Source organism: Dermacentor silvarum, chromosome 1 (genome assembly GCF_013339745.2).
Source record: "Dermacentor silvarum isolate Dsil-2018 chromosome 1, BIME_Dsil_1.4, whole genome shotgun sequence".
NCBI lineage: Eukaryota > Metazoa > Arthropoda > Arachnida > Ixodida > Ixodidae > Dermacentor > Dermacentor silvarum.
Window position 1 is genome coordinate 263,345,436 of NC_051154.1, and position 14,751 is coordinate 263,360,186.

General features: G+C 44.3%; 1 long non-coding RNA gene across 3 annotated transcripts in view; it reads left to right on the top strand.

The window, feature by feature from the left end:
* The first annotated feature begins 625 nt into the window (after window positions 1–625).
* Window positions 626–14,751, top strand: part of LOC119437124 (uncharacterized) — a 30,291-nt gene continuing 16,165 nt past the window's right edge. Inside the window, exons 1-6 of one of the 3 annotated variants that reach the window (XR_007464857.1) lie at window positions 626–861; window positions 3,551–3,652; window positions 7,528–7,600; window positions 12,060–12,246; window positions 13,665–13,754; window positions 13,864–14,022. This is a non-coding gene — a long non-coding RNA (uncharacterized LOC119437124). The remainder of the gene's footprint in view (window positions 862–3,550; window positions 3,653–7,527; window positions 7,601–12,059; window positions 12,247–13,664; window positions 13,755–13,863; window positions 14,023–14,751) is intronic. The other 2 variants (XR_005189231.2, XR_005189232.2) reach the window with 2 other exon arrangements.

A 14,751-nucleotide genomic window follows, 5' to 3' on the forward strand; every position in this document is an offset into this window, starting at 1 on the left:
GATACTGATTGAACTTGCAGACACACATTCAGTTCTGTGTCTTGTAATAAGAATTCTGGCATGCAGCACAGGATATCACATTAATAAATGCTTAAGCACCTGTTGGTGTAGTCTACATTTGCTTAAAAGGACACCAAAGGGAATTTCATACTATCTTAATCTCCGAAAATGTCTGTATGCCACCTTTTGCTAGCTTTATGGTCATTTACCTAAATGCATGTTTCTAGAAAAAATGAACATTGTTAAGAAGCCTGCTTCACCTAGACCATTTTTGCTCCTGGATCCGCCAGCAGCGCTTTAATTGTTGGATTTTTAGAAGAAAAGTGTCTTGGGTTGTAATAAATTTACTTTCCGCCAGCACTCTCCCGGATGTGAGACATTGATCGTACAGGAAACGTATTCACGTGCCTTCTTCGCGAATGGCATGTACCTTCACGTACTTAAGCTTAATAAAGTGCATGTTAAATGAAATGTGAAATCCATGCCGACTACGCTTTTTGTTTTTTCTTTCTTCTAGTGGGAAACCTTTGTCATCGCCATCTGGAATTTTGGACCCGTTCCAGGATAGCCTTTCCCCCCCCCCCCCCCCTCCCACTTTGCTGGCAATTTCTACTTGTTTGGAGGGGGCCTTGCTTGGAATCTTACGGTAGTCGAGTGCTATGTGTGAATCTTTCTTAGAGGAGATGGTTTACTGAAAGGATTGTTCCACATTTTTTTTCTCTGCAGCCAAGTAAGATTTAAAGCTTACGTTGTGCTCATTGCAGGCAGTAGGGATGGAGGCTTGAGCATACCGATCCCAAGGACAAATCTTCACCCATTGTCATCAAAGGAGTCGTATACAAAGAAATTAAAGGAGTCTGTGTAAGTCAAGCTCTAAAAGTATGAATAATGTGTTTTAATAAGGTTCAATAATTTTATGGTAGCAATATGCTGCAAAGGTGATATTAAATGCAAAAAGAGTAGAGCAAGCTTAACTCTTATATAGCTACTGCGTACACTAAGATACTGATTGCACTTGCAGGCACATATTCTGTTCCATGTCTTGTAATAAGAAGTTTGACATGCATGCAGCACAGGATACCACATTAATAAATGCTTAAGCACCTGTTGGTGTAGTCTGCATTTGTTTAAAAGGACACCAAAGGGAATTTCATACTATCTTGATCTCCCAAAATGTAGGGCCCATTGTCCGTATCCACCTTTGGAAGCTTTATGCTTTTTACCTAAATGCATGTTTCTAGAAAAAATGAACATTGTTAAGAAGCCTGCTTTGCCTAGAGCATGTCCTTCTGCTCCTGTGTAGATGGCACAAATGCGCTTCTGAGCATGATTTCGTGCTCTGGACGAGCGTGCGCTAGAGGTTGTTCACTGAACTCTTTTATTACTAGTTCTTTGCAGTTTTTATTTGGTTTCTTGAGAAAGAGGCTTTTTTTAACAAAGAAGAACGTATTGCAGTGTATGTGGATCTGAACAAATACTCTTGGCAACCTCTATAGACTTTCTCGTTGTGGACTACATCAGTGCCGCAGTTTCTATGCGAAATGCCAAGAAGAATGTTTGGCCTTTATTTTCTTCACTTATGGCCATGTTTTTTTAAATTTTTTTATTTGAACTAAAGCAGAGAACTTCAAAAGAGTAATCTTGCAGTCTACACTAGTTTTGTATTACATTTCACTGTACCTTTAAATAATAAGTTGATTAATCGGAAGGTTAATCAGAGAGCCAATCACTCAGTCCTACACTGAAGACGTATCATGCCAACATTCAAAATATTATTGCAACAGTTTGCACACCTCGGTCTTCTCTACACAGTCCAGTACCGTCTGTTTGTTTGAGACTTTTGGCGTTGGAGATCGCTTCAACACCTTTATGTGAGGGGACATGTGAGCAACCATTTCTGTCACCAGCTGCCGCTCATTAGTAGCCCTCTGTGCCAAGTTGACGTGCAACTGGCTGCCTTTGACCGTTTGCACTTTTTTATGCGCAGGAACATTGTGTGAAGCGGCAGCTTGCAAGTTTCTACTTGCCAAGCTTTTCAGGTCTGCTGCTAGAGAATGCCCTAAAGTGCAGAACACAAACTAGTAGTAAACGCATGCATTAGAATTGGTATGGGTGCTGAAAGAAGGTGCATGACAAATTTATAATCTTAATGGTCCCAAATTTGATTACTTTCTAGGTTCTTTCTGTATGACCAGTGTGAATAGAATGGTGGTGGTGATGATGATAAAATGGTGACCATGATGAGGCTTGTGGGCGTGCGGCTTTGTGCACTGAGACATGGAGCCACTGTGCACTGTTATATTGTGGGAGAAAAAAAGAATGTCACAATGCTTGTCTGCACAGTCTGTGGTTTATAATTTTTGCTAATTCTCAATATGGGGGACAACACTGTTCTTCTTTGTGCTTGGGCCACAATTGTTATGTAACATTGAGGAAGTTTAATTTTGTTAAATTTGAGTCGGCAACGAAAGATACAGTTTCATGCGTTGTGGAGGACATCTTCACATTGGCAGTATGAAGCAAAGCCACCGACGCTTTCGCGCCTACTCCGCCCCCGTGGATGATAGTGTCACCCGCAGTAATACGACGCTTTCACACAAAACGCCAGCAGCGGGGGGGGGGGTTTAGTGCTTCGTCTACCTCTCGCTTCAACGCGTCTCTCTGAAACTCGAGGTTTTGCAACCTCCAGTACTAAACGTGTGGGAAAACAGCGCACATGATTCCACACCATCTCGGCGAGCGCATGTGGCAGATTAGATCTCAAAAAGGGTGCGTGGGCTGCATATGTGCTCAGCTGCGTTGACAGTCATGGCTGCTCTAGAAAAGGAGACAATGGCCAACCAGGCCCCGCTTCCTCCCCCCCTTCCTTCAGTATGCACTTGATCACGTTACCTCAAGCTCGCTCCCCTCCGGATCCCCTCTCTCCTTGCTCACATGGGCAGGTGGTGCTCACCAAGCCACCATTCTTCTCAGCTCACCCTCGCAAGACTTGCACCTAAAGCATGAAGTGCGCGGGGTGCGATAAGATCATATTGAGCTTGGACTTTATACCGAACATGACAATGCTCTTCGGCCGTAGCTTTTGGTCGCACACAATTTGAGAGGAGCATTCACAATGTGGCCGCTTGCATTTGGCCATCTGCATCCGCAGAAGTTTCCATTTATTGTCTCCGTATTCCTTCGTGGCGCCAGTGAAATTTCGTTATATTGAAATCGTGCTTAAACACACCTCGTTTTATTGAGGTTCAAAACGCATTGTGTATGGACAAGCAGTTATAAAAAGTTAAATACTTCGTGATATCGAGAATTTTATCCTATTGAAGTTCATTATATCAAGTTTTAGTTGTATTTTAGAATCTTGTAATAAAGTGACCAAGGATTGGCGGGCCACTTGCTCAACATGCTGGGAGCGTTTCTTGCAATATCTGTATTTGGGGGGGAATGGAGACATAGCCACTCCCCATCTATTCTAGGTATGCGAGCACAACACTTTCTGCCCATTCACAATTAAAAATCTTGAATAGGGATGATGTTACTTGTTTTTTTGTAGGCAGCGGCTTCGTCCCGAGTTTCATTTCCCGCGTTCTTCGCTGCTTCAAGGTCCAAGCATGCAGGGTTGTGGATTCTCCGGCTCCTGTCAAAGGATTGCACGGTAAGTTCGAATAAACTTGAATTCATTATTGTGTCAGAAAGCTGTTCATCTACGAATCACTGATCCACCGCCCGCTTGTGCGCCTGGTACGCTTCCTTGCAATAGGTTATTCTAGACCTCATGCGAGTGCTTTTGTGACGTTCAGCCGTCGCCATTTTTTCTAGGCATGCAACTGAATGGCGTAGCTTGCTCTATTGCCCCTAGGAATTTAAAATTTGTCACCGAATTGCCAGCCGATGCTTGCTTATCACTTCGTCTAGCCGCTCACAGAGCCGATATATGTAGTTGATGTGCCCGTGCGGTGGTGATTTGAATCGATTGTCATTGCATGAGTTTGTATCGGCATTGATGGTGTGCTCATGTCTCCTGCGTATACCTCACAAAGTGCATCCAGAGATGCCACCCACTGTTATGATAGGCTTGGAACTCTGCATCTCAGTTGTGGGAAACCAAACTCACGCACGTTCCCATGTCGGACCAATTATCTTCATCCCCAAAAGGCGGTTGGGATCTTCCTGGAAACTCTACCTCTCAAATGTGGGAAACAGGCCCGAGCGCTTTTCCCATGACGAGATAATCCACTTCATCCCCGGAAAGCGTCGCCCCTCTATGGCCAGAGCAAACGGAAATGCGAGCAACCAAAGGAGAGGACCCGAGAGGGAAGAGGTTGTCAAGTTGACAACCTGACAAAGGACTGACAGTTTTGACACAAGTTCCCCGAAGGAGACATCGGCTATCCCAAGACCACAAGGGGTTATTTAAGGCCGTCCTGGCCCCCATGTTAGGCAGAACCGCTCTAGTCTCGGATAGAGTCAAAACCATGTACCAATGAACTGAATACAGCCTTTTCTATTTTTCATAATCACAATGCCCGCCTTCATCGCCATCTCCTAATTCTTGCGGTGGCAACCCACCTCATCCGGTCGAGATTGTATCACTGCGCCCTACACTGGCACACCAGCGTTAGATTACGCTCCGCTGCTCAGGATGCATTCGACTAACGCTGGAAAGAAATTCGCAATTAAGCGGCGGTTATCACAGCACGATTATGTTTTGTTAGGGCATCGTACATCGATTCCAACGCTGGCGGCAAACGAGGCGCTGGTAAGGCTGCGTTACTTTGACAGAAACACCACTCATTGCCGCCCGCCAGCAGACACGGATCAGATATCTCGCTGGAATTGCCACTGCGAAGACGACCCGGCAAATGCCTTTCGTGCGTGGGTCTATCACGCCATGAGCAGCGGCGCACCCGACGCGTGTTGTCGATTACAACGCTGGCGCTCCAGTAGAAAATGCATATGGCATCTGTGGCCACTCGCTTGCATGTTGTTGTTCAAGGATCTGAGGTCTGTGCTTCTGCGTTCTAGAGAGGTTCGAGGAACTGCCTAATCGGGTCGTGAGACACTCCTTTTTACAGATGTCCTGCAGAGAAATCGTCGATAATTGACAATAACTCTCACTACAGATGTTCGGGCCTGTGTCGCACTTTTGGTTTGCCCTCAATACACAATCTTTGTCATAGAAAGACAACCTTATTAATTTGAAAGACTTGCGCACGCTCAGGAATAGTGAAAGACGGTGTGCTCGATTGAAAAATTAACATGCGAGATACGTGCACTGTCCAGCATTTCAGTACTAATATAAATGAAACTGCTTCTGACCAGCAGATCTTGGGACAGGAATAGATTTTTTTATTTTTTTTATTTGAGTACCCTAAAGGCCCGTTAGGGCATTACATAGGGGGGGGATGGAAAAGGTCAAATGGACGTGCACTGTGTAGAATATAAATAATATGGCAAGCTGTGAGGTACAGTAAAATTATCAAAACGTGGAACAGATATAAAGAAACGAAAACAACAACGAAAACGATGATTATACAATATCTGGTAGCGTAAAAAAACGCAAGAGAACTGAAAACGCGAAGAGGACTACAGATACAGACAAGTTGTTTCGCAAGTGCATATCAGATGAAATGGAAAAAATTATACAATACTAAGCACATAAAAACATGTTCAAGTAAATATTCAAGCATAATACGTGGGTTATGACAGGTTGACACACTCTAAGAATGTTAGTAGTGCTGCATGAAATGATGATGATTCCGTAAGCGAGACAATGTTTAAGGGAGTGAGTTCCATTCGGCAATAGATAAAACTAGAGGCGAATTTTGATAAAGATTAGTCCTTGCAAATATAGGTTTTACTTTATGAATATGGTCTGTGCGCGTCGATATGTGAGCAGCGGGAAGAATATGAGCTCGGGCAAATGGAATGTTGCTGTGGAAAAGGCTATTGAAGAAAGACAACCGTGTTAATTTCCTGCGCATGTCAAGAGAAGAGAGATTTAGTGATTTCTTTAAGGCTGACACACTTTGATAGCGAGAGTATGAAGACGAGATGAAGGTCTCGTGTTCTGAGGTCTGAGGGTGTTCACGTAAATACAGAAATACAGGTGTCTCAAATATATTTTTGTTCTTGGTTCAGATATTTATTACCTAAAAAAAGATGTCCACACCCAGGAGTTGATTTAGGATCTGCAAGAAATTAGGAAAAACTTCAGAACTGTTTTGTTTACATGCCTTTTCTGGGGGTGCCTAAAATAGCCCCAGTCGGCTATTGTTACAGCCATCTGTGCCACCGCATCGTGCTTAAGTCACCATCTGCAGTTGGTTCGTAGGGATCCACCAAGCTGTTGATCAGTATAGAATCCTGCCTTGGAAACATTGCCATTGAAAACACCCAGAATGTCGACGTGTAAAAAACTGGGCTCTTTTATGCTCATACGTGGCCAAAGTATGCGAAATTACACAAGAATCTGTCACGACAGGGACACGTGATCGTAACCACAAGGGGGCATGAATTTAAAACCACAATTTTTGGCATTCACTTCAACTGCTAATAATAAATCTTTTCATGCCAAATCAATGCAGAAAGGTTTTAATGAGTACCCTTTGTGAATAAATTAATTTCGCATTTCACTTTAGGCGTCGCTTTGACTCCTTCTGCATTTATGTATTCTACTTGGTGCATCTTTGCATGTGTGTTCTCTTAATATGCCTTGGAATCTAGAGTGGATGTGGACATGAATGTGGTGGATCTCCTGTGAATGTGAGCGGGAGTACTAAGTGTGCATGGGTAGGCACAAGTTTGAACAAGTGTCAACAATAGTAAATATGAGTCGAGATCCAGTGGCAGTGAGTTTAGCTGCCAGCATGAGGAAGAGGCGGTGATGAGAAAGATTTATAAGTGAACGTGAGTGAACTCCATTCAAATCTGAATGGCAAATTGAGGGCCAGAGGGAATGCCAATGTAAGCTATAGTGTAATTGCATGAAAGCTAGTTCAGTGTGATGGTGAGTGTTACTTGAAAAGCCTTAGCCAGGATGTGTTGGATGCCTTAGACAAAGGTGCATGTCTTCAGCCGCCACAAAAACAGGAAATAGAATGAATGCAGCTGCATGCCGAAAAGTGGAAGACCGATCTTCTGCAAAAGGAATCGGGAACATCGCAAACTATGCTGTCAGCAAGTTCCCACAGTCACTTGCTGACCCTTACTCCAGCTCAAATTCTGTTTCCTCGGTGGGCCTCGCCTACAAGATTGAACCAAGTATTGAGAACACCCGCAGAGGCTGTAAGCATCTCGCAGAAGCACTCTCTGGTAGTGCACAGACAAGAAAACAAACCTTGAATTCTTCATATGGCTGCATTGATTGGCAGCCGGCTACTGTCACATTAACGCCTCATGAGCTAGAGTCGTCAAAGAAACTTTTGGCTAAGCAAGCATCGAAAGTGCCATGTGATGAGGACATCCCCCTCTAGAGGAAGGCAGTGAGAGAATGCTACCCTTTGATCAGAGTCTTTATAACTTTTTCAGAGCCAGTACACTCAGCCAAGGACATTAAGCAGATGTGGTCGTTACTGTTTAAGAAGCAACATCTTTTCCACAGGTATACATTTTAGTGACCTATTAGGAACTTTTATTGATATTATTGAAGTATAAGTAGCAGAAAAGGAGAAGCTTAAGTGGTTGCTTAAATTGAACAAAACTAAATTGAAAAGTTGAGGATGTTGGTAGGGAGTGATTTCACCATTTTTCTCTTACTGTTGCGGTCTGAGCTCTAGAATACATAAACATCTTAACAGCTGTGTCCATGTGAGTGCCAGAAGCAAATAGGAAGTGACGAGCTGAGTGAGAAAGTAGGTGGAAACATGTCACCATCAGTTCCGGCAGAAGTGTGATTGCCTTTCATGCTCTCCTCCTGTGTTTTGCTTCACACTAGCAGTGCCCACAGTGACCTTTCTGGTTGCAAGTCTGGGTATATTGAAGTAGTGCAGAGACAATCTGCCAAGGCTGTTCATGGGGCAGTGACTGCCGTATGTGCCATAGAATAGCTTTGCAGTAAACTTCAGCAACGTCAGGACTGCAATAGTCCTCTTACTGTCCATATCTTGCTGTGAACAGCGTTTGGAGCAACTGCATCTGAAACTTTCAGAACTTGGGGCAAGCTTTTAATTTTAATATTGTTGCAAGCAGGTCACAGTACCTTTATGGACAAAATAGCAGCGAAGAGGAATTTGCCTTCTGTTTGGGCCTTGCGACAATGCCTCAAAGCAGGCAAAGGAGTTAAGTGCATTTCAGCAGGATCCAGACAGAGAGGCTGTAGTACATATGGTATAAGGTAAAAAATTTCAGGTTTTCCAGAATGTATATCAACTTGAAATTATTTACACACATGCATATTTAAAAAGAAAGAAGCATGTAAAAATGAGGCAGTTGAAGTAGTAGGGTGAAAATTGCATCTTGCATTAGTGTATGCAAAACCACTTATATATCAATACGTCTATGCGGCACATTTAAAGCGTGCTGATGCATACAGAGTTCGGAAACTGTAGTGCATAGAGAAAGCCAGTTAGGTCTGGATAACGCAAGAATATAGGTTTAGTATACCCACAATCTGTTTGCAAACCTGCCCTCTAGCTTATGAATTGGTCAGTGATAGCCAGACTGGACTGTTTGGTTTTTTGTAGAAAACGGAATGCTTGTGTAGCAGCGTAAAAGAGAGAGAAGACAGTTGGAAGCATGCACAGATGCTTACTTGCAACTAAGCTTTCAACCATGTATTTAAGGGGGGACGTGACAATGAAAACTTTTTTTTTATTTATGGGAGTAAATTGATGAAATTTGGCATGCAGGTTTGAGTTTAAGTTTGTTATTCATTCAATACATTGATTATGTAAAAACTTAGTATACAGATGAGGGTCCCAAAGTCAAAGACTGCAGTGGGACCCTCGGTTCAAATTAAAAAAAAAATGTACACAAGGCATGGGTTAAACTTTAAAGCAGCAAGATTACCAACATAGAAGGAAAACAAAAGAATGTGCAAAATACCGTACAATGGTAAGAGACAATAAACAAATGCCTATATCAAGAGGCATAATTATAAAGAACAACATAATATCGGGCATGAAACTACAGTTAAACCTGCTTATAACGAACCTCCATATAACGAATTCTTGGATATAACGAAGTTTTTCTATTCCCCGCCGTTACTCCATAGGAGCACATGTATTTGAGACCTCTACGTAACAAAGTGGCTGTGGGAGACGCTCTCGAAATAACGAATGTTCCCCGCCGACAACCTAGAGATTTCGCCCCAAATTTTGTCATTTTTGCGCGAGCAGCAAGCGGAAGCACCTTCTCCGCCGCGACGGAATGCGAAGCGAGCGCACCAGTGCATATGTGCGAGGCGGGCCTGCATGCCTCGACCCAGCGATCTTGCTGCCGCGGGCGTGACCTTTCCCCCTTCCTTCATTCAAACCTGATCCCGCCGCTTGCTGCAGCTGGCCTAGCCCGCCAAGACGGCACTCTCCATTTTTCTGTTGATGTTGCTGAAGGAAAAGAAATTGGTTTTTTTTTTCATTGCGCTGGCAGCGCCACTCTTTGGCTACTGCGCAAGTCTCTGCACTTCACTTCACTAACCTGACACTAGGTGACGCTATACGACGCTAAGACGCCATCGTGTCCCTCGCTCTTCGTTTCTGATGCTTCGTGCTTGTGCGAAACGACACGCGTCCACGCATCCAGTACCTGGTGTGACATTCCAAGAATGAGTGCTTCGACGAAGAAATGCAAGATATTGACCTTGTCTGCAGTTCGCTTTGAAGATAAGCCCGTGCGGGTGCACACATTTTCCACATTGCAGATCGCATTCAAGATACGGCGGCCGCCACCGAAGTATACGCCTCCCTTACTCGCCTCCCCCACCGTACCTAGCGCGGATGCGCGCTTCCGCCCCCCCCCCCTTCTCTCTCGCACGCTAGATTGAGTCGGCTGACCCCCGCAAGCTTTACAAACAGCGTACGGCGTGCGGCGACGATGTTGCCGTGTTTGGACTTTACACAGAACCTCAAAGCGACGTCCACAGTGACGGCACAAATGCGCTTCAGAATAAAATGTGCTTCTGTGCGGTTACTACTCCGACGGCATGGAGGAAGGAAAAAAACTAGGAAGGAGCGTCACGTGGCAATCTTGAAGCCTAGTCATAAAAAATTTAGAGGAAAAGGATGATGGGAAATAGGCCCTCACGTGATACGCAAGCGGTAGGTTTTACTCGGGTCACTTTGCACGGGTCAAATATGCGCACATAGCAGGCGTGGCAAACGCGCGCCGAGGTTAGTGAAGGAATGTGAAGGAATCCGTGTGAAGCAGTCGAGTCGTTGTAACGCACCGAACCACCACGCAGCTCGCCGCTTAATTAGCAGACAGGCGCCAAGGCTGTTGCAAACGAAGGCGTCGGCATTGCGCCCAACATTCCGGGAGGACCACCTGAGGGACGACTGGTTGCGTTTCGGGGCGGTTTCAGGGAAACGAGGAAACCTTTCACCCTGTAAACATGTGAAGGCAACCAAGCCGCCCTTCCGACGACGATTTGTCGCGTTTGGGGACGTCGTCTGGGAAACAATGATGCCTTTCGCCCCCACAAAAATGTGTAGGCGATTAGGCGAGCGTACAAGGCCCGAAGCGACTGCTTTCCCACGCGAAGAAAATTCGTCCCGTCTTGTGCCCAAGGATGCACTGGCGACCCGGGGACTTCGAACATATTTAGGGCCGTGCCGGCCCATAGTTAAGGTAGACGGTCCCAGCCAACGCTGTCGTTCTGCTCAGTCTTCGGCCTCTCAGCAGACCGCCGAGAACTTCCGTCAGCAAGGCGCACCTGCGTGATGAAGTGTGTTGTGCCAGGATGCCCTAACCGAACAGAAAATCGGTGTGAGGGTCTGTCCTTCCATAGGCAAGCTCAATGAACATTTTACTGCGATCGCAATTATATGGACACTTCCGCCGGGTTTCTGCCGTCGGCGTCACCGTCGCCGTCGCTGTGAGGTTCCGTATAGATAAAATCTTCGCCGCGCGCCGTATGCCCGAGCGGAAGCGTGCGGGGACGCACGCTGTCACGGAGAGCGAACGCACTCAATCTTCCATGCGCACGCAAGGAAGCGGGAAGCGAGCGCCGGAGGGAGCGGGGGGGGGGGGGGGGGCATTTCTACTCAGCCAACAACCGCGCTCGTCGCTCGCTCGCACCGTCTCTTATCTCCACACGGCTCTGACCTTTATGCGCTGTGCATTCGCCGCTCAGTTTCCGTTGAAGCGATAGACCGCACGTACCTTCGCCCGCTGCGGCGTATATGCGCTTGCTGCCAGCGTTTTGACAGTCGTTGTCTGCAGTCATTCAGTGTGATCTATTCATGTTTGTTAGTGCGCGCTCACACCACAGTTAGTAATAGTCGGGCCACATTTTCCAACGCACGCTACACATGCAATGCTGCCCGGATCGGCAGTGCAGCGCTACAGGTGTGTCCCTTCGCACGCGCTGCCCACGGGCAGCGCTTCTCATCAACACCACCGTTTCACACGCGCCTTCTCGTGGTCATCGAGCCTCTCTTCATGTCAGTCTACTTACGCCGCAGCACACCTGCTTACTTTAATCAGCTCATGTTTACTACAATTCATATTGCTACCAAAGCCGCTCACCTTACTTCGTATGACATTGCTGTGTTGCTATCGCATTCATTGCTTCGCCCTTAGGGCGAAATTGTGACATTTTTCTTTTAATTTATGAAAACAGAACTGCAATATTTGCTAGTGACTATATATACATGCTCGTGTGAATGAACTGATGAAATAGTGAGATGTTGTCTGAAAAAAGAAGTGCATTATGATATAAAACTTAAGAAAACAATAAATTTGGCCTCGATAGATGACAACACTAGAAAGAGAAATGGAAGTGTTCGTTCTGTACTATATATAATTGCCAGCAACTGAGTCGCACTGCTCTTTTCTGTTCTGTTCAGTTGAAATGTTGGTGCAGATCGAGTAATGATAATTGACACTGAAATTATGCACTATAGGTTTCCAAGGCAGGGTGAGCTGAGAGAAGAGTAGGCCCTAGCCGTGTGCCGCTCACCTGCGTAGGCACCATCACAATGGAGTGTTGTTTGCTCGGCGCACTTCGGCCATGGTGATCTTGCGAGCGGTACCAAAGGCCAGGGTCACTTGATGGTGAATGCAGTGCCATCGCTTGCGGGCCCCACTAAGGTTTGTGTTGCACGTCACACTGCATGTCTGCCTGCAGTACTAATTTTCTATGTCTTGGTTCGGTTCGGTAGAACTTTATTCATAGACTTTTTAGAGGGTACTCTAGACAGCTGCAGGAACCTGTAGATCCCAGCGCAATCTGCTCAACCCACTGGATGGGCCTCATGCAAGAAGTTTAGATTTATTTTATTTGTAACATTGTTGCAAATTTAATACATTGAAATTGAAACTGCTTTACATGATAAAGGGATTCAAGTCATGCACTTACAATCAATTTTCTGACTATTTTGGTTGTGTAGAAAGTTGATTAGTCTAATTTTCATATTTACTTATTTTATTACTGGGGCTAGACTCATTTCAAAATATATGACTCAATGGTAAAATATAATACCTGGGATATCGCTGATTGATTGCATCTTCATATTTAAGGAATTGTGCAAACTTTTTCCAAACTTCCATTGTATTCCAAATTGCATGCTAGGTCATTACAAACTCTCATTTAAACTAAAGCACTGCCCTAAAGCTTTCTAGATGGGTTGCAACAAAGCATACTATAGAATGCTCTATTTGCCGTGTTTTACTTGGACCTTCACACTGTGTAATGTGCAATACAAGTCAGTAATTTTTTTCCAACTTTGTCATAAATTCCACAAGTGTTAAAATTACTTTCAGGAGAAATAAATTTTTATCAGCTAGCATACACTCCTAAAAAGCCCACAAAGTGAAACTATTTATTGTTAAACAATTGCATTTCCTGCTATAAAAATTATTGACTGAATTTTGTATGTATTTCTGGTAGCTGAAAACAATTAAAATTGCAATAAAACTATAATTAATTGAAGAAACTAGGAAAGATTAGTCTTCACGTAACATATTAACTTTAGCAATAGTTAATAAGTAGAGAATATTGTGCACGTAGCAACTCTGCTTGTGTGTGTATTGTTCAATCATGGCATGAATTTTTTTTTTTTTTTTTTTGCATAAAGAAATCTCTCAAGGTTGTACTTCCCAGGTTGAGGTTAAATATAATTTTTTTTCCAGAAGATATGGTGTTGGACAATAAATTTTAAATAGGCAAATGACAGTTGAGATGAAGTTACGCAGTTGTACTTTAAATTATGGGGGTGAACATTATTTTAATTCATTAATTAGTACCCTCAAGGTCTGGAGGCATTACAGAGGGGGCATTACATTACATTATGTGTGTGTTTCAGCTATGTCTATGATTTTTCTTTTCTGAAACAATGCACTTTAGATCGAACATAGTTTTCGGCACAAGGGGATGTGGTGTGTAGGGCCTGCCTGCACAGATCATGCAGGCCTTTTGCATGACTCTGCAAAGGTTGTTTGAATTCATTCCACAGCAAATGTTATTGTTGGATCTTAAAAGTATATGATGGGTTATTCTTTAACTGCAGACGCTTGCAAAGGTTGATGCTACAGCTATGAGACAACCTTCAAGTGAAGCAGCTTGATCCACGGGAACATCACAGAATCAAGATGAGCCAGTAAGTATGCAGCCATAATGCATGTTTCCAGTTTGATCATGCCTTTTTCGTGACTGAGGTAGATGTCCCCCTCCATTCCTGAAGTGAAGTATGCTTTTATTATATTCAGGCAGGTCTCTCTGAAGCGACAATAGACATGGACATCTCCGAGGGCTTGTCAGATGTGCTAGCAGAGGGTGCTGCTACAACTGCCAGCTCGTCCTTCGCTGATTCAGACATTGCTGATGAGCCTTCCGAAATCCAACATGTCCTGGTATGTTTGATTGTGGTAATGATCACAGGGTTTGCTTTTTTCATGTGTGTGCCTTGGTCAAAAATCTGGTGTTTCCCTGTAATGTATATTTTGGATTTCACCTTTAAAGTAATTATTGCAGTTTCAAAAATGCATGAGACTTTGTCACACAGTTTTTTGTAAGATGTTTTCGACCGATTTTAGGATATCTAATAGTAATGCTCTGAATGAATAAAAAGATAGAACTGATCAACCTATCATTAGCTACATTACAGCCCTTTTTTGACACAGGTGACAAGCATACTGCATGAGTTGTGTGTTCAAATCCGCCTTTTTCATTTTCCTGTGCTGCCCTCTGCCGCACGCCGCTGGAAACGTTTTGGTAGGGTGCTGGGGCTTTCGCTGGTTGATTTGTGTACCTGCGCCCATGTTGAGCGCATCGGTTGTGCGTTTCGTGGATCGCGAATAATTATTAATGACTTTGCCGGGGCACCATGTCGTTCCTGGAAGCCACGTAGCTCTCACCAACTATATATATATATATATAGGGTGAGCTGGCCTGAGTGCGCTGTTTTGTTTACACTGTGGCCGATAAAGTCACGCTGAGTTCCGTCTGCCGTCGCGGCTGCTTTGGAGTTTGTTGTCCCTGACTTCTGCACTTGCACCTCGCTTTCTTTTAAATTCATTTTACACATTCTTTAGACATTTCGCATAAATAAAAAGTCTTCGAGCACGCAGCCTTCCGTGTCGGATTTAGCAAAGTGG